The following is a 21,682-nucleotide window of genomic DNA, read 5'->3' as shown; positions in this document are numbered from 1 at the left end:
AGATAAGGCCAGCGGCGAGGGACAGATCAATCCCATGGAGAGGAAAATGAACACTCAGATCCCACTGTCCCTCTGGAATATTTACAAAGTGGGTTATCTGTGATGTAGTGCATCAGAGATGGCAGGGTGTAAGAAGTTATAGAAAATCTTGTAGATTAGAGGAATATGACTACAGACATGGAGGTCAGACAGTCCAGTATCAATACAGACAAATTTTGGGCAGTACAACAATAGGGTTAATAGAGAACAAAGTAAAGGCTGTTCTTAAAAAGAACCTTCATTTTGTTACATGAATCTATACACTTTATATAATCCTTTTATTTCACCATAAATCATTTTTGCAACAATATGTCCAATTAATGCAAGAATGCATTTAAGATGAAATTAAGTCCTACATTTTTATTTTCTGTGAGACTTCTTTGATCAAAGAATTATCTTCTCAAAGATTACTGACTTTTAGCACTTGCAACTTAAAAAGCAACATGCAAAAGAAGCATCATATTTACTAAAATTTGATGAACTTGGATTCCAAGACACTTAGTTAAGAATCATTTTGAGACAGTTTCTTTTTGTCCCATGCTTTGAAGTATTACTTCATCAGGTACACCTCTTTTCAAATTATTTTAGCCCACTTTAGGTTTCAATACTTTTAAGTAAAATCTTGTTGGAACTTATTTTATGTGTAGTATTACTAGCAAAATAAGATAATTTCATAGATATTAAATTATGCATTATTTTCTGTTGAGCCTTTAGATGATTAAGATTTTAAAAAAATCAATGTTCAGGATTCTATCAATAACAGCTACCATTTCTACATCTGCCAGAGTCTGTTTGAATACTATTCATTATTAAATGTCCAGTCCAGCAAAGATATGTATGCACATCTTTACAAATATTTTATTTTTGACAACTATATGTTAGAAAGTTGATAATAAAATAGGTCAAGGAAGCAGTGCTTTGGTGAGATATTAGAGATGACATTGCAGTAAGAACCCAACATATGAGAGGATGTGAATTCAATATGATATCACTGTTCTAAATTCACAGGGGACAACATTGTGCTAAATTCACAGAGGATGAATATATATAGAGAGACATCCACAGTTCAGGCAAAGGATATAGAATACCATGATCATAAGGACCACTGAGTTCTGTCTCTCAGAGGTTGTACAACTTTGGTTTTTGAGAATTTTTTTTCTACAGAATTAAAGTTCACAACATGGGCTTTGGTAGTTGTCCAATAAAGCCCATGAATCTACCTGTGCATTCTAGGTATTAAATACAGGTCAGCAACAATGTACTGAACTATTTTCTCCTGCATTACTCTATAACGAAGACAACAACAACAGCAAGCTATTAACTCATCCCTTTCATTTTAAAAATCCTTCAAACATTCCTTCCACAATTGGATATTTTCTCTTCTGCATACTTAACTGGAGAATCTTTTAACTGTGTTCTTTCTAAATAACACATAGGCTTATAATTAAATCTTGATTTTCATTGATTTTGAAGAGTTTCTGATTCCTGCTTCACAACACTCCTTAATGTTTTTATCCATACATTCTGCAATTACCTTAACTCACCATAAAGACAAAAAGTGATTGAACTCCTTGCATGGGCAATTCCTTACTCCACTTCTGTGATTCTGTTAACAGTGAAGTTTCTCTGACTTATCTCCTTCTTCTTGTTTGTCTGCATGTGTGTTAAACTACACTGAGAACATGATATTTTGCATCTTAAATAGAGTCCATCTATCCATTTTCAATTCCACCTCAAAAACTAGGGTTATCTATGTCTTTCTTCAACTTCTGTACAAATGATCTAGTATTATGCTGCAAATTATATCTTTCTTAGATACATCTCTGTAAGATGCAATTGTAATGACAGTAGGCTTTACATGTTAACTTATTGTTTTCTTATTTGTGATAATGGCAAAAAAGATGAGTGTTTGCATGTTTTTGTGTCTAAGCAACACTGCACAATATGGATGTGCTACAATTTGCTTGTCATCTCACCATGCCATAAATACTTCAGTTGTTTACAAAGCTTGGTGTCCTAAAAATAAAGCTGTTATATTTTTCATTGAATTCTTTGTGTGGACAGTGTTTCTGCTACTTGAGAAAATGCCTAAGAATGGGATGTTGAGACAAGCGATAATCATACAGTTTATTACTCTGTACTAGAATATCTTATTTGCTCGAATAAAATACAATGCCCTATAAACATTTTTGAGACCATCAAAGAACAAATTTTAAGTAGTAAAAAATATGTGAAAACTCCTAACAGAATTTACATATTTGATACTATTTGGAAATTTTTATTCACAAATAAAAATAATAGTGCCCTCTGAACCCTTTTTCACTTTTGAGTAAAATAAATGCAAAAAAATTCCTTCATTCACATTAAAAATGACTTTGGGGGGTTGCAAATGAACTAAATGCTTTGCAACTTTGGTCTCACTGTATATTTTATCTTAAGTAGAACATAGCAATTTCTGAGTTATTTTATACAGTTTCATGGGGACTTGTTGACATCTAATGACTTAATGACTAGGTATTTTGACCATATAGTATTTGCTGCAGACTGACCTCAGTAGGCCCCTCCACAGGAGAACTCAGGATCCCATTACAGGTGGACAGGAATCGGTGAAAAAAGGGTGCCAAACAGACACGGACACAAGGAAGTGTGGTAACTGAATGTAATTTCTCAAAAGCGAGCACCAGTCTTATAATACAGAAGAAAAACAAGAAAGCTAGGTGAATACAACCACCAAGGTACATCCATAATGGTTCTTTACACAAAACAAAGAAAATGCATACATAAAAAGCTAGGGGGAGCCAGGCAGTGTTTACAACTGAGATAGGAACAGCTGTATCTAAGATCAGCTAAACACAGGAGCCAGGTGAATGTTCTGATGCAATGCTAGTCTATTGTTAAACCCACCACCAGGAGTCCTTTAGTAAATACTTGTTTAGGCTATTCCTCTGGGCCTAGTGAAAAACATGCACCAGGGGAATTCCATCTACTAACCCTTTCTTGAATAATACTTCAGTTCCTCCTAAAACCACAACCCACCTTCTTCCTAGGCCATTGTAAATTCCTGTGTATGGGAGTGACTCAGCTATTGTTCTAAATAATTACTATGGAGACTAGCTCTGAGATTTCTAGCTCTATTCAAGTAAATTGTAATGCCTAATTACTTTCACTGTCTCTACTAGAGGTAAATTTGAATGTTACTGAATAGGTAATATTCTTACTGAATTCCAAGCTCAGGGTCATCTCAAGGACTGTGTAGGACATTGGAACACTGGTTTATGCTAATCTAACTTATCTATATGTCAAAATCAATCCTTAAAGGCACTTATAATAAAATAATAGTGAAAGAAAGCACAGAGATCCATATACCTGACTAACGTAGGGACAGGTTTGGAGCACTCCTTTAAAAGGAAGCCATGATTCTAGGAGACTAAGTTTCCATGAACTTTTTGCCTCGGGACTGTGTCCAAGCTTCAGGACCTGTCAAGTGATTCACTACTGGAGTGGGTGTGGCAGTATTGTGTTCATTTGCACTCCATACACTTTCAACAGTAAAATGCTACAATAAACATTCCCATTTAAAATATTAAACTTGTGTTCTTTGATGTTTTCAATCATGTATGTTGAAAATTTTAAAAAAAGGAATATCACTTTTATGAGATTTATCTTTAATGTGTTTTTAATTTTACGTATTAATATTGTGTTTGCATCATTTACACCCCATCTGACTTCTCCCTACTCCAGATTCCCTCCAAACACTCCCAATTTCATGGTTAGTCTCTGATTTGTTATTGTTAATTACACACACACATACACACACACACACACACACACATACACACACAGGGTCTACACAATTCATTTTAGTGTTACCCATATATGTTTAGGACTGACAGCTTAGGATTTAATAACTCATCAGGTGGCTCATCTCTGTAAAAAACAAATTCATTCTCTCCCCAACCCTTTATCTCTGTTTGTTTGTATATCTAAGTGTCTGTCTGTCTTTTGGTTTGTCTGTCTGTCTGTTTCTCTCTCTCTCTCTTTCTCTCTCTCTCTACTCTCTCTCATCTATCTATTTCTCTGTTTTTGTCTCTGTCTCTCTATCTTTCTCTCACACAGACACAAACCCTCACACAAACCACTTTTTATAAATTTGGAATTACTGTTGAATCAAAATTAAATTTTTACAAGGAAAATAAATTGGGGTATGTGAGCAATTTAACTTTGGGTCATTAGGACTGTGATTAGATCCTGATATATTGTGAGTGTATATTCAAAGCAATTGTGAAACAGTAGGGAGTGCAGAGCCAAATCAATTTTATTCCCTTTGTCATTCTTAACTTGTTAGTAAATAAGAGTAAAAATATTTCTTGTGAAAATATGAAGTCCTTAACAATCAAATTTGCTTTAAGTTAATTATTAATTTTATTTGGAATTCTCTTAAATAAGATTAATGATAAGGTAGAACTTAAGGAGTATAAGCAATGTTTGAATTATACAAGAAACACCCTTGTGGGTGAAAGGTTTTCAATGTAGTCATCTGTCTGCACTTTCAGAGCCTTGTTAAAATTGTCAAAACAAAACAAAACAAAACAAAAATTGGAGATGGGGGTGATGATTTAACTGTACCACAAGGAGGTCCTTATTTTCTTCATTAAATGAGTAGCAGCTGTTCTAGAACACCCTGGAAGAATGTCAATGCCTACATAATATAGAAACAATCAGATTTAGCACAATGGTCTTCAAAGGAGATGACTAATAGGTGGTATCAACACTACCTGGGAGTATGTTAAAAACCACATTGTTTCTAGCCCAGCCAATGTTTACTGAATAAAGAATTCTGGAAATGATTCCAGAAGTTGGTGGGGGTTTCATTACTTTGTTTTAAACAAACTCTCTAGAGGATTCTGATGAATGATCAAGTTGGAGAGGCTAAATGCATGGCAAAATGTGTGAGCCAATTCACAAAGGTCATTACTTGCATTTACTCCTAATGGTTCATTCTCTAAAGGATGACTCTGAATTGTGTATAATCAAAGACCAATAAAGCAGGTCAGGTCTGAGGCTTGCACTTGAAATGACTGCAGAACATTTTAGTGGAAACCCTTAAAAACACTGCTTGAAATGTAAACAAATAAAATAAATAAAGACAATAAAACAAAACAAAACAAAAAAACAGACAAAGAAAAAACATTATCCCGGAGAAAAGTAGCTAGGGATGGCCACAGGATAAACGAGAGGATACACTATTCAAATACTTTTATATATGTCAATCAGAATATGGAAATGTCAGATACTTAGAGAAATCCCTAGTCATATAGTCCAGAGGGAATACTACCTCATGACTGTCACCTAGCTCATTTCTGACAAGTTCTAATTTTTTTTCCATTCAGGCAGCAATGGCAAAGTACACTAAATAAGATCGTTTATAAACCACAGAAGTTATTCTCAGACAGCTCTGAAGGCTTTCAGAGTCAAGATAATTATATTCATTTACTACTGTTCTATTGTTATGAAGAAACATTATGACCAAGGCAATTCTTACAAAAGAAAGCATTTAATTGTGAGCTAGCTTACAGTTTCAAAGGGTTGGTCCATTATCATTTTGATAAGAGCCTGGTGGTATGCAGAATTGCAAGGTGCTAGAGAAAGAGTTGAGAGCTATAAATCCTGATCCACAGGTAGCAGGCAGAGAGATGACATAGAAGAGAGGAGACAGGAGAGAGATACATAAATAGATAGATGAATAGATAGATGATATATATATATATATATGTATGATAGATACATAGATAGACAGACAGATAGATGATAAATAATAGTTACCGACAGACAGACAAATAGAAGGTAAATACATGATAAAGGAAGAGAGACTGAGCCTGGTTTGAACATTTGGAAGTTCAAAGCCTACTTCTTTCTTTGTTCTTTTTATTGGATATTTTCTTTATTTACATTTCAAATGTTATCCCATTTTCTGGTTTCACCCCCAAAAAATAACCTCCCCCATTCCTGCCCCCCTCCCCGTGCTCACCAACCCATCCACTTCTGCTTCCTGGACCTGGCATTCCCCACCCTGGGGCATACAGCCTTCATAGGACAAAGGGCCTCTCCTCCCATTGATGTCTGTTAGGCTCACGCTTATGCAGCTGGAGCCATTGAGTCCCACCAAAGCCTATTTCTAATGACATACTTTCTCCAAAAAGTTCACAACACTTCATTTCTTCAAACAGTCCACTAACTGTGAAGGAAACATTCAAACATATGTGCATATGTGGGACATTCGCATTCAAATCACCACACATACAAACATGGCTGGGTTCTGAGAAGATAGCTTCTGTCACATGAGCTGACTTCTTGCTATGACCTCAGATGGCAAAGGGATTCAGCAATCTGTTCAATGTAGACAGTGATTTTATTTACAGAGCAGAGCTCTCATGACTTTGTGACAAAGGCCACATCTCATCATCATTATTTCAGAAGCTAGAATTTCAGTATTTGCTTGTTAAAAGGGCAGACACATTCAGACCTCATTCTTACTGGCAAGCACAACAAATAACATAGTTCAAAATGTGTGATTCCACTGTAAGATGCAGAGAACTTATGTTTTACCATGATTGCAACTGAGAAATTTTACTACATAAATCGAAAGAACTAAATATATTTATAGATACAAAGTTATTACTTCCACTTATCAAAAGTTATCCCAGAAAAATTTATTGTCAAAATTACACATAGGATTCATATATATTATTAATGATAATAGAACAATTTACAACTACATATGTCAACAACAATATCAACAATATCTATAAACAGAAGCTGGGTTACAAAACAAATGGCATATCCATATATTAACAAAATAAGTACCACTAGTGATAATGGATGTATCATTTTTACTCAGTTTTTAAGGTTGGAATTATACTTCACATCAAAATGTCAAATTACAATGCCAGAGATAGATATGTTCATATTGTAAGCTTCAAAATGTACATATGGGTTTGCATAGAAACCATATATATATATATATATATATATATACACACACACTCCAAAATGTCTCTTTGAAGGGAAAATCATTTTTATATTTTAGCTGTTTTATGTAGTTTAACTTACATTTGTCACAAAATTATTTTATGAAAAATAAAATAGTATGAATAATATAATCTTTATATTATACTTTAAAATATCATTTTACCTATGTCATTAGTTTTTTACTATCTACATTATTTTTTACGTTATGTTTGAGTTGCCTTATTTTAAAAGACAACTTTTCAGTTCTTTTCAAAGTAAATCCTTAACAGAGATACTTAGATTAAAATGAAAAATGAGAAAAGTATCAATAAAAAATAAAAAAACTCTAGCTTTTGATAAAATTAAAATATATGCTCATAAACTAGAAAAGGAAATTAATAATTATCCTATGAATCATATATTCTGGAAGAAGAACCATGATCAGACATAATTTGAAGAAAACTTTGTAAAATAGAGTAAGAAAATTGGTTTGAAAAATAAGAAATATTTAAGAAAAAATATTTAAATACTAGCCCTTGGGATTTGTTTCAGACAAATTCATATCTGGTATACTATGAAGTTTTGTTTTACCCCCAATCAGTCCATACTTATAGCATAATTTAGGGAACATTAGTACATGTTAAGCAATTTACATTTCTTATACATTTAAAAGGTCAGTATAGTTTTGATTCTTGGTTTGCCTAATCAAAATAATTCTGAATGATAGAAATCTGATCTATCATGAATATCACTTCTGCAATGTCTTTACCTAAGCATGACCATACTCATGGACACTGGACTGAACATGAAGTGCCCTTTATATATGCACATATAATTTCAGTCCACATGTAAATTTTGCTTCCACTATGAGTCAGGCATTGTTTTCAGCAATATGGCCAAAGTGGGAGAAGATGCTCTTAATCCTTGAGAGAGTTGAGGCTCCAAGAAAGGAGGAAGCCTGGTGGAGGGAGCACCATCTCAGGGGCAAGGAGAAGGAGGAGGAATGGGACGATGAACTGTAGGAAGGAAAAATGGGGAGGGACAATGACTAGAATGTAAATAAATAAAATATTAAAATAATAATTTATTTAATATATTTAAAAATTAAAAATTAAAAATAATTATATTATAATTTTTAGCAATACATTTATTATCTAATACAAGACACTATGTTGAAGCCTATCCATGGATATATTTTTAAGTAATTTCGGGGATACTTTCTTCGTATCCTTGTATTTCTACTCTGACTGCGGACATGGGAAGGTCTTAAGTCAGAAAGGAACTTAAGAATAATTTATGTCATTTTTCATTGTTCCAGACTTCAATAAATTGCTAAGATATCACCCAAGAACTGCTTTTTGAAAGCAACAATGTCTGTGAGTGAAAATAACATATAATGATTTTAGGAGCAGGAATGACATTCCCAAGTCAGGTCCATGGTCATATAACTATTTACAAACAAAATGTATATCTGCTGTCTTACTCAGTGTTTCTATTCCTGCACAAACATCATGACCAAGAAGCAAGTTGGGGAGAAAAGGGTTTATTTGGCTTACACTGCCATACTGCTGTTTATCACCAAGGAAGTCAGGACTGGAACTCAAGCAGGTCAGGAAGCAGGAGCTGGTGTGGAGGCCATGGAAGGATGTTTCTTTACTGGCTTGCTTCTCCTGGCTTGCTCAGCCTCCTCTCTTATAGAACCCAAGACTACCAGCCCAGAGATGGTCCCATCCACAAGGGGCCTTTTCCTCTTGATCACTAATTGAGAAAATGCCTTACAGTTGTATCTCATAGAGGCATTTCCCCAACTGAAGCTCCTTTCTCTTGATAACTCCAGCTGTGTCAAGTTGACACAAAACTAGCCAGTACAATTGACCCCTTGTAAACTTGACACACAAATACATCACTAGTAAGCCTCAACCCTTAGTTCTTACTCATCCCCAAGATCTTAAATGATTTTAAAAGTCCCACAGTCTTTACAAATTATTAAAATTTCAATCTCTTTTAAAACCCAAAGTCTTTACAATTAAAAGTCTCTTAACTGTGGACTTCACTAAAATATTTTCTTCCTTCAAGAGGGAAAACTATCAGGGCACAGTCACAATCAAAAGCAAAAATTAAACTCCAACTGTCCAATGTCTGGGATTCAACGCAAGATCTTCTAGGCTCCTCCAAGGGCTTGGGTCACTTCCCCAGCCATGCACTTTGTAGCACACACCTTGTCTTCTAGGCTCTAGCTTCCTGTACTCCACTGCTGCTGCTGTTCTTAATGGTCATCTCATGGTACTGGCATCTCCAAAAAGCTGATGTTTTCCATTGTAACTAGGCTTTACCAATATCCTCTCATAGTCTCTCTTCATGGTGCCAAGCCTCAACTCCTTTTCATGACCCCTTCAGTCCTGGGCCATCAACTGCAACTGAGGCTGCACTTTCACCAATGGCCTTCCATGGCCTCTCACAGTGCTGAGCCTCAGCTGCTCTGCATGACCCCTTCATACCTTCAAAACCAGTACCACCTGGGTGACTCTTACACATTACCAAGTCCAGCCACAGCACAAGGTACAACCTTTGCTATCTCTGGAACACAGCCTCTGTGCTCTCAAAAAACACTTCCCAGAAGATATCACCTCAGTGATGCTGGTCTCTTCTTAATCACTGCTAATTTCTTAGCTCCAGCTAACCAGCATCAATAGTTCCAGTAATGCAAAGTTTTTGCTTTAGTAGTTCTGGTATCTTGTTAATCACAGCTGATTCTTCAGTCCCAGCTCACCAGAACTACAGAATCTTCACAATCAAAACAGCAATGGCCCTGATAAGAGTCTTTAATCTTCTCTCTGAAATTTCAGAAGCCAGGCCTCCATCTTCTGTACTCTTCTCAACATTATCTTCCAAGCTCCTACACAAAATTTGACAGAACTCTTAATGGATCTTCTGTCCCAAAGTTCCAAAGTTCTTCCACAGTCCTCCCCAAAACATGGTCAGGTTGTCACAGGAATACCGCAGTCTTCTGGTACCAATTTGTCTTAGTCAGGGTTTCTATTCCTGCACAAACATAATGACTAAGAAGCAAGTTGGGGAGGAAAGGGTTTATTCGGGTTACACTTCCATACTGCTGTTCATCACCAAGGAAGTCATGACAGGAACTCAAGCAGGTCAGGAAGCAGGAGCTGATGCAGAGGCCATGGAGGGATGTTTCTTTACTGGCTTGCTTCTCCTGGCTTGCTCAGCCTGCTCTCTTATAGAACCCAAGACTACCAGCCCAGAGATGGTCCCACCCACAAGGGGCCTTTTCTCCTTGATCACTAATTGAGAAAATGCCTTACAGTTGGATCTCATGGAGGCATTTCCTCAACTGAAGCTCCTTTTTCTGTGATAACTCTAGCTGTGTCAAGTTGACACAAGACTAGCCAGTACATCTGCATTATTTAAATTACCATCAAACCAGAAAAAAATGATGTTTTCAAGGCAATTCTGATAGGAAATAGCTAAGAACAATGTTTAACAATTCAGATATACTGTAGATAGATAGATAGATAGATAGATAGATAGATAGATGATCTTAAAAACCCCAGAGATCTATAGAATATTAAAGTTTTTATTACTAATATATCTTTTTGATAAAAAGACAAGTCTGTCCCTGCCAGTATCCCCAGTCTACTCCAAAGATAATGAGCATCAAAGAACTCTCATATGGCATTTGCTTCAAATGTGAAAAGATTCTATTGTGCAAATAAACTGCAGACAGAATGCTATTCAATCTGGACAAACAGAAACAGGAAAGTTGACTGCTGAGCTTTGCCAAGACAAGGTAAATAGTTGTTCATAATTCCTGATTCATTAAAATGTCTATCAGATATTGTGGACTAGAAGGCTACAGATGGATGCTTACATATTATATAGACTATTTGGGGGTACTTTCTAGGCAGCCAGATTTCTCAGTCATTTCCACAGTTTTGGAAATTATTTGCCTGCACTTCCTACATACTCAGGAATATTTACTCCTCCTCAAGTGTCTGATGGGGTTGAAGTCAAGATTAAGCAAAGGTTATTTAGGATTTAAGATGTTTTTTAGGTCCAAGATTTTTCTAGGTTAGTAATGCAAGTTATGATAGAAAATTATTCAGGTATTGAATTCTGAACTTACCAAGGTAGGATAGATAATAGGTACTTTATCCAAACTTGCAAAATACATATAGACAAGAAATTTTAATGTAAATCTTACCTGACAGTGTTCATAATTGTTACTAAATTATACATTTTATAATTATAAAAGAAATAGCCTTTTATTGAACGAAAGGGGAATAGGCAGGCTTAATGTTTTTCTACCCTGTGGAAATATCATCCTTGTTGCATTAAAATGCTAGTTGCTCAGGATGTTATTTTCTAGTTCCATCCATTTGCCTGCAAAACTCAGGATGTCCTCATTCTTAATAGCTGAGTAGTATTCCATTGTGTAACTGAACTACATTTTCTGTATCCATTCTTCTCTTATGAGATACCTAGTTTGTTTCCAGCTTCTGGTTATTACAAATGAGGCCACTATGAACATGGTGGAACTCGTGTCCCTTTGGCATGGTGGGGTACCTTTTGGGTATATTACCAAGAGTGGTATAGCTGGGTCTTCAGGTAGATTTATTTCCAATTTTCTGAGGAAACACCAGATTGATATCCAGAGTGGTTGTACTATTTTGCAATCTCACCAAAAATAGGGGAGTGCTCTTCTTTCTCCACATCCTCTCCAACATGTGTTGTCACCCGAGGTTTTGGTCTTAGCCATTCTGATTTGTGTAAGGTGGAATCTCAGGGTCATTTTGATTTGCACTTCTCTGATCACTAAGGACTTTGAACATTTCTTTAGGTGCTTCTCATCCATTCGAGATTCCTCAGTTGTGAATTCTTGGTTTAGTTCTATACCTCATTTTTTATTTATTTATTTTTTTGGTGAATAATTTCTTGAGTTCTTTACATATTTTAGATATTAACCCTCTATCAGATGTGGTGTTAGTGAAGATTTTTCCCCCCAATCTGTAGGTTGCCAATTTTTCTTATAGACTATATCATTTGCCTTACAGAAGTTTTCCAGGTTCCTGAGGTCCAATTTATCAATTCTGATCCTTAGAGCATGAGCCATTGGAGTTCTGTTTAGGAAATTTCCCCCTGTGCCAATGAGTTCAAGGCTCTTTCCCACTTTCTCTTCTATTAGATTCAGTGTATCTGGTTTTATGTTGAGGTTCTTGATCCACTGGGAATTGAGCTTTGTACAAGGTGACACAGCCATGCCATTGAAATAATGGGTGGAACTAGAAAATACCACCCTAAGTGAGGTAAGTCAGATCCAAAAGGACCTGCATAGTATGTACTAAAAAAAAAAAAGATACAGTCCACAGAACTCAAAAAGGTCAACAAGCTGAAGTGCTCAGGTGAGGATGCCTCAGTCCCTCAGGGAGAAAAAATTACAAGTAGGGAGGGAGGGAGGGAAAGTCCTGGGATGGAAATTGGAAAGAGAGTAGGGTGAAGGAAGAGGGAAACCTGGTCTGGTATTGGGTGAGGGAAAAAAACAGAAGCCCCTAGGGCCAGCAGAAAGAATGGAAATAGGCAACCTCAGGAAAGAGGAGGATCGGGGAGCCCTTCAAAATGCACCAGAGGTTAGAGACTCTCAGGAATCAAAGGAAGGGACCTTAGATGAAACTGCCAACATTAAGGAGAGGGAAATTATAGAGCCCACATCGTCCAGCAGGAAGATAGGGCATCAAGTGAGAGATTGGGTTGCCATTCCATAGTCAAAACTCTGACCCATAATTGTTCCTGTCTGAAAGAATTACAGGAAATGGAGAGGAACCTGAGGCAAAGAAGATCCAGTGACAGGCTGAAAGTGAGATCCAGCAAAAGGGCAGGTCCCAAGGCCTGACATTATTACTGAGGCTATAGAGTGCTCACAAAAAGGGACCTATCATGACTGCCCTACCCAAAAAGCAGCTGAAAGAGTCAGATGCAGATATTTGCACCCAACCAATGGACAGAAGCAGTTTACTGCTGTTATTGAATTAAGGAAGGCAGAAAGAAGCTGAGGAGAAGGTCGATCCTGTAGGAGGACCAGCAGTCTCGACATCATTGGTCCCAGCCAGATCAATATTAAAATGCAAGAGTATCAAGGATTTTGTCTGGATTGTAGCCAGCAGGAGAGACCTCCAAGATCTCTCAAATACTGGACTACCAAACAGACAGCATACACCAGCTGATATGAGGCCCCCAACACACACACACACACACACACACACACACACACACACACACACACATTTCCAGATCTGTGTTCCTTCAAGAGTCTAGAGGCCCATGGTGGTTTAAGGGTCAGATGGTGTGGGGTTGAGGGCATCCATGTGGAGACAGGGGGTGGGGAAGAGGTGTGGGATGTGGAGCAGTTGGAGGGTAGATGGGGGGCAGTGAATAGAATATGAAGTGTAAAAAATAAAATAATTAAAAAAAATAAATAAAAATATGATAGTTACTCTGCTCCCACATCTTTTGCAATCCACACATGGCATTGTAATGTTTATTAGAAATATCTCCTGCCCCTTCTGGTGAACTCCAGCACTGGGTTACCTTGGGCACAAAGTCATCGGACACCCCAAGGTCCCAAGAGGACTCTCCATGTGATCTTAGGACCACTGGTGAGTGGAACACATCTTCTGTTCCATTCCAATCACTCGGGACCTGAGACAGCATTAGGGAAGCACCTTGGGCACAGAGTCTGTGGACATCCCCCCCCCCAAGGTCCCTAGAGGACTCTCCACCCGATCTTAGGACCACCAGTGAGTGGAACACAACTTCTGTTCCATTCCAATTGCACAGGACCAGCATTAGGGAAGCAGAAAACCCGGCCTGACCAGGGTCACAAGTACCTTCCAGTCAGCACCAGCACCAGGTTAGCTGAGAGCAGAGTCAGAGGACACCCCCAAGGTCCATAGAGGACAGCTTCTGAGACAAACCCCATTTCCGGCTCCAGACATCCGGGCACCTTCCCTGCCAGAGGACAGATGTCCTCCTCACTGGGGATGGCTTTGCCTGAGCACCTGAGGAAGCCATCTTAGTTCCCAGATCCCTCTGAGACTAGTCTGCACAGGTGAGAGTGTGGACTACAGAAACTAACAGCTTCTGGGACAGGCCCTGTTTCAGGCCTTCATCTTCTGCCAGGATGCAGGTCCGAAAACAGATAAATGTGAACTTTCTCTGCAAGAGGAGAGCTTGCCTGCAGAGAGTGCTCAGACCACTGAAACTCAGGAGAGAGCTAGTCTTCCAGGTCTGCTGAGAGAGGCCAACAGAATCACAGGAGGAACAAGCTCTAACCAGAGACAACTATAACAACTAACTCCAGAGATTACCAGATGGTGAAAGGCAAAGTAAGGCAATGCTGGGGATAGAAACCCTAGGAAAGAAATCTGGAACCATAGATGCCAACATCAGCAACAGAATACAGGAGATGGAAGAGAGAATCTCAGGTGCAGAAGATTCCATAAAGAACATTGGCACAACAATTAAAGAAAATGCAAAATGCAAAAAGATCCTAACTCAAAACATCCAGGAAATCCAGGACAAAATGAGAAGACCAAACCTACGAATAATAGGAGTGGATGAGTATGAAGATTTTTCAACTTAAAGGGCCAGCAAATATCTTGAAACAAAATTATAGAAGAAAACTTCCCAAACTTAAAGAAAGAGATGCCCATAAACATACAAGAAGCCTACAGAACTCCAAATAGACTGGACCAGAGAAGAAATTCCTCCCAACACAGACATAATAATCAGAACAACAAATACACTAAATAAGGATAGAATAGTAAAAGCAGTAAGGGAAAAAAGTCAAGTAACATATAAAGGCAGGCCTATCAGAATTACACCAGACTTTACACCAGAGACTATAAAAGACAGAAGATCCAGGACAGATGTTATACAGACACTGAGAGAACACAAATGCAAGCCCAGGCTACTGTACCCAGCCAAACTTTCAATTACCATAAATGGAGGAACAAAATATTCCATGACAAAAACAAATTCACACATTATCTTTCCACGAATCCAGCCCTTCAAAGGATAATAACAGAAAAGAAAAAAAAAAAAAAAAAAAAAACCAATACAAGGATGGAAACCTTGCCCTAGAAAGAGCAAGTAAGTAATACTTCAACAAACCCAAAAGAAGACAGCCACAAGAACAGAATGCAAACTCTAACAAGAAAAATAATAGGAAGCAACAATTAATTTTCCTTAATATCTCTTAATATCAATGGACTCAATTCCCCAATAAAAAGACATAGACTAACAGACTGGCTACACAAACAGGACCCAACATTTTTCTGCTTACAGGAAACCCATCTCAGGGGAAAAGACAGACACTACCTCAGAATGAAAGGCTGGAAAACAATTTTCCAAGCAAATGGTCCGGAGAAACAAGCTGGAGTAGCCATTTTAATATCGAATAAAATAGACTTCCAACCCAAAGTTATCAAAAAAGACAAGGAGGGACACTTCATACTCATCAAAGGTAAAATTCTCCAAGAGGAACTCTTAATTCTGAATATCTATGCTCCAAATGCAAGGGCAGCCACATTCATTAAAGACACTTTAGTAAAGCTCAAAGCACATATTGCACCTCACAGAATAATAGTGGGAGACTTCAACACATCACTTTCACCAATGGACAGATCATGGAAACAAAATAAACAGGGACACAGAGAAACTAACAGAAGTTATGAAACAAATGGATTTAACAGTTATCTACAGAACATTTTATCCTAAAACAAAAGGATATACCTTCTTCTCAGCACCTCATGGGATCTTCTCCAAAATTGACCATATAATTGGTCACAAAACAGGCCCCATTGGACTAAGGCTGATCTTCAATAACAACATAAATAATAGAAAGCCAACATTCATGTGAAAACTGAACAACAATCTTGCAATGATAACTCGGTCAAGGAAGGAATAAAGAAAGAAATTAAAAACTTTTTAGAGTTTAATGAAAATGAAGCCACAACATACCCAAACTTATGGGACATAATGAAAGAATTTCTAAGAGGAAAACTCATAGCTCTGAGTGCCTCCAAAAAGAAAGTAGAGAGAAGATATACTAGCAGCTTGACAACACAGCTAAAAGCTCTAGAGCAAAAGCAAGCAAATTCACCCAAGAAGAGTAGACAGCAGGAAATAATCAGGGGCAAGATCAACCAAGTGGAAACAAGAAGAACTAATCAAAGAATCAACCAAACAAGGAGCTGGATCTTTGAGAAAATCAGCAAGATACGTAAACTCTTACCAGACTCAGTAGAGAGCACAGGGACATCCTAATTAACAAAATCAGAAACGAAAAGGGAGACATAACAACAGATCCTAAAGAAATCCAAAACACCATCAGATCCTTCTACAAAAGGCTATACTAATCGAAACTGGAGAACCTGGATAACATAGACAAATTTCTAGACAGATACCAGGTACCAAAGTTAAATCAAAATCAGATTAATGATCTAAACAGTCCTATATCCCCTGAAGAAATAGAAGCAGACATTAATAGTCTCCCAACCAAAAAAAGCCCAGGACCAGATGGGTTTAGTGCTGAGTTCTATCAGACCTTCAAAGAAGATCTAATTCCACTTCTTAACAAACTGTTACACAAAATAAAAACAGAAGGTACTCTACCCAATTAATTATATGAAGCCATAATTTCTCTGGAACCTAAACCACAGAAAGACCCAACAAAATAGATAACTTCAGACCAATATCCCTTATGAATATCGATGCAAAAATACTCAATATAGTTCTCGCTAACAGAATCCAAAAACACATCAAAACAATCACCCACCCTGACCCAGTAGATTTCATTCCAGGGATGCAGCAAGGGTATAATATACGGAAATCCATCAATGTAATACACTACATAAACAAACTCAAAGACAAAAATCACATGATCATCTCCTTAGATGCCGAGAAAACATTTGACAATATCCAACACCCATTCATAATAAAAGTCTTGGGAAGATCAGGAATTCAAGGCCCATACCAAAACATGATAAAAGCAATCTACAGCAAACCAGTAGCCAACATCAAAGTAAATGGTGAGAAGCTGGAAGCATTCCCACTAACATAAGGGACTAGACAAGGCTGCCCACTTTCTCCCTACATATTAAACATTGTACTAGAGTCCTAGCCAGAGCAATTCGACAACAAAAGGAGATCAAGGGGATACAAATTGGAAAGGAAGAAGTCAAAATATCACTTTTTGCAGATAATATGATAGTATATATATAAGTGACTCTAAAAATTCCACCAGAGAACTTATAAACCTGATAAAAAGCTTCAGTGAATTAGCTGGATATAAAATTAACTCAAACAAATCAATGGCTTTTCTCTACACAAAGGATAAACAGGCTGAGAAAGAAATTAGGGAAACAACACCTTTCTCAATAGTCACAAATAATATAAAATACCTTGGCATGACTCTAACTAAGGAAGTGAAAGATCTGTATGATAAGAACCTCAAGTCTCTGAAGAAAGAAATTAAAGAAGATCTCAGAAGATGGAAAGATCGCCCATGCTCATGGATTAGCAGATCAATACAGTACAAATGACTATTCTGCCAAAAGCTATTTACAGATTCAATGCAATTCCAATCAAAATTCCAACTCAATTCTTCAACGAATTAGAAAGTGCAATCTCCAAATTCATCTGGAATAACAAAAAACCTAGGATAGCAAAAACTCTTCTCAAGGATAAAAGTACCTCTGGTGGAATCAACATGCCTGACCTAAAGCTGTACTACAGAGCAATTGTGATAAAAACTGCATGGTACTGGTATAGGGACAGATAAGTAGACCATTGGAATATAATTGAAGACTCAAAAATGAACCTATACACCTATGGTCACTTGATCTTTGACAAGGGAGCTTAAACCATACAGTCGAAAAAAGACAGCATTTTCAACAAATGGTGCTGGCACAACTGGCAGTTATCATGTAGAAGAATGAGAATTGACCCATTCCTATCTCCTTGTACTAAGTTCAAATCTAAGTGGATCAAGGAACTCCACATAAAATGAGAGACAGTGAAACTTATAGAGAAGAAAGTGAGGAAAAGCTTCGAGGATATGGGCACAGGGGAAAAATTCCTGAATAGAATAGCAATAGCTTGTGCTGTAAGATCGAGAATTGACAAATGGGACCTCATGAAACTGCAAAGCATCTGCAAGGCAAAAGACACTGTCAATAAGACAAAAAGGCCACCAACAGATTGGGAAAGGACCTTTACCTATCTTAAATCAGATAGGGGACTAATATCCAATATATATAAAGAACTCAAGAAGGTGGACTCCAGAAAATCAAATAACCCCATTACAAGATGGGGCTCAGAGCTAAACAAAGAATTCTCACCTGAGGAATACCAAATGGCTGAGAAGCACCTGAAAAAATGTTCAGCATCCTTAATCATCAGGGAAATGCAAATCAAAACAACCCTGAGATTCTACCTCACACCAGTCAGAATGGCTAAGATCAAAAATTCAGGTGACAGCAGATGCTGGCGAGGATGTGGAGAAAGAAGAACACTCCTCCATTGTTGGGGGATTGCAAGCTGGTGCAACCACTCTGGAAATCAATCTGGAGGGTCCTCAGAAAATTGAACACAGTTCTACTGGAGGTTCCTGCAATACCTCTCCTGGGCATATATCCAGAAGATGTTCCACCTGCTAAGAGGGACACATGCTCCACTATGTTCATAGCAGCCTTATTTATAATAGCCAGAAGCTGGAAAGAACCCCTCAACAGAGGAATGGATACAGAAAATGTGGTACATTTACACAATGGAGTACTACTTAGCTATTAAAAAGAATGAATTTATGAAATTCCTAGGCAAATGGATGGACCTGGAGGGCATCATCCTGAGTGAGGTAACCCAATCACAAAAGAACTCACATGATATATACTCACTGATAAGTGGATATTAGCCCAGAGAATTAGAATACCCAAGATATAAGATACAGTCTACAAAACACATGAAACTAGAGAAGAACAAACAAAACGTGGACACTTTGCCCCTTCTGAGAATTAGGAACAAAACACCCATGGAAGGAGTTACAGAGACAAAGTTTGGAGCTTAGACAAAAGGATGGACCATATAGAGACTGCCATACCTGGGATCCATACCATAATCAGCCTCCAAACACTGACACCATTGCATACACTAACAAGATTTTGTTGAAAGAACCCTGGCATAGCTGTCTCTTTTGAGACTATTCTGGGGCCTAGCAAACTCAGAAGTGGCTGCTCACAGTCATCTATTAGATGGATCACAGGGCCCCCAATGGAAGAGCTAGAGAAAGTACCAAGGGAGCTAAAGGGATCTGCAATCCTATAGGTGGAACAACAACATGAACTAACTAGTACCCCCTGGAGTTTCGTGTCTCTAGCTGCATATGTATCAGAAGATGACCTAGTCGGCCATCAGTGAAAAAAGAGGTCCATTGGTCGTGCAAACTTTATATGCCTCAATACAGGGGAACAATGGGGCCAAGAATTAGGAGTGGGTGAGTAGGAGGGGGGTATGCGGGGACTTTTGGGATAGCACTGAAAATTTAAATGAAGAAAATACCTAATAAAAAAAAGAAATATCTCCTATTTCTAGTTTGTGTAATCACTGCTCATCATCAATTCTTTGCTCTTTCATTATAATCTGATTAGCCAATAGCTTGGCAAAAGAGAGAATATGGCAGGAGTTCCACAAGCCAGGGAAATGTGAAAGTAATGAGGCTATGCTATGAGGAAGAGGTCCTGGGGACATCATAATAGAAAATACCTAAAGCCCAGAAAGCCAGACCAATATTAAAATGCAGGAGTATCAGGCATTGTGGCTGGATTGTAGCCAGATTAGTTTAGAAGATTAGAATACATCAGTAACTGCCTGGATCTTGTTCTGTAAAGTATGGCTGAAAAAAAAAAGAAATATTTGATATTTAAAAAAATTCAATTATGCTACAGACGAATGTAATTTTAAATCCTGTGTTACAATAAATGGCAAGTAGGTTAAGAGTTGATGCTTAGCATTGATCAATATGCTGCAGCTAAGCTCATTCCGTAACCACTAGTTTGTGATCCTGCACAACTGACTTCTCTATCCATTTGATTAATAAAACAAACATCCCCTGGGTTTCTTTAGCACATTCAATCAGATAACCTACATGATATGTTCAGGTTCCTTCTTAGACCATAGAAAATACCTATTTCTTTCTTTAAGTTTTTTAAAAAAAAACTTTTTTATTAGTTATTTTCTTTATTTACATTTCAAATGTTATCATCCCCTTCTCTCGTTTCCCCTCTACAAATCCCCTCTCCCTTTACCCCTCCTACTGTTCCCTAACCCATCTAATCCCTCTAACACTTCCATGCATATTTAAAGGAACTTCATTGATACACATTAAAATTATAGCATTAACTTTAGAGGAGAAATTTGTGATATCATCTAAAGTATTGGAGCTAACAAATTCACATACTTCTGTGCCATTCACATTTTGATCGACAGGAAAGAGAAACTACCTAATACATAATAGATTCTGGCTTTGTATGTTGACTGAAGCAGGTCACTTACATGTAGATCATCCAACTTACTACTTGTACTGTTTCTTGCATACTCTGATATAACTGAAAGACCTCAGTATTCTTGGGCTACATAGTGAAGTCATGGGCTGCCTGACTCACAGGTTCAAATAATACAACTGTGCGAGAAATCAAATAGTCTGGGATGTTGATATATGATTCCTTATGTTGATTGTCTGCTTCAAAGGAAATCGGATTAAAACGGTCAAAAGTCAATCTCACTTGTAGGTAGCAATCACTCCTCTCTCTTATTTATTACATAATACACTGGGCTAGAAAATGTTATCACAACAGAATCCCAGGACAGAAGCAAAGTCTCATGAAGATTACACATGAAGCAGTACGAGGAGCTGTGGGGAACACTATGGAAAATGATCATATGTATAGCTGAGGCTCATGCAGAAGCAGAGCAATGACAATGTTTTCATATCTTCCTTCCATTCTTCTAAGCTCCAATAAAACTTTATGAGGTTGATGAGTCACTTAAAATATTTCCAGAGCAAAACCTCTTTAGTGACATCAGAAGTGAGGCATAGAAACTTAATGTGTGCTCTTCCGGTCAGAAAAGCACCGGGGTAGCTAGGGCTCAGAGTCGGCTGACACTCGCCAGCTACCCACAACACCCGCCACAGGATCTTAAAACTTCTGGTGAGTGGAACACAGCTTCTGCTCCAATCCAATTGCGCACGGGACCTGAGACTGCATTAGTTAGGGAAGCAGAAACCTGCCTGAGTAGGGCCACAGGCCTCATCCAGCCGGAACAGCACCGGTGTAGCTAGAGCGCAGGGTCAGCTGACACCCACCAGCTACGCCACAGGATTTTGAGACTGCTGGTGAGTGGAACACAGCTTCTGCTCCAATCTTTAAACAGTGACAAACACAACAACTAACCCCAGAGATTACCAGATGGCGAAAGGTAAACGTAATAATCTTACTAACAAAAACCAAGACCACTCACCATCATCAGAACACAGCACTCCCACTTCGCCCAGTCCAGGGCA

The sequence above is a fragment of the Mus caroli genome, unplaced genomic scaffold (assembly GCF_978045245.1).
Source record: "Mus caroli unplaced genomic scaffold, Mus_caroli_1 scaffold_13, whole genome shotgun sequence".
Taxonomy (NCBI): Eukaryota; Metazoa; Chordata; class Mammalia; order Rodentia; family Muridae; genus Mus; species Mus caroli.
The sequence above is the reverse complement of the archived record's forward strand: the minus strand, read 5'-3'. Positions refer to the sequence as shown.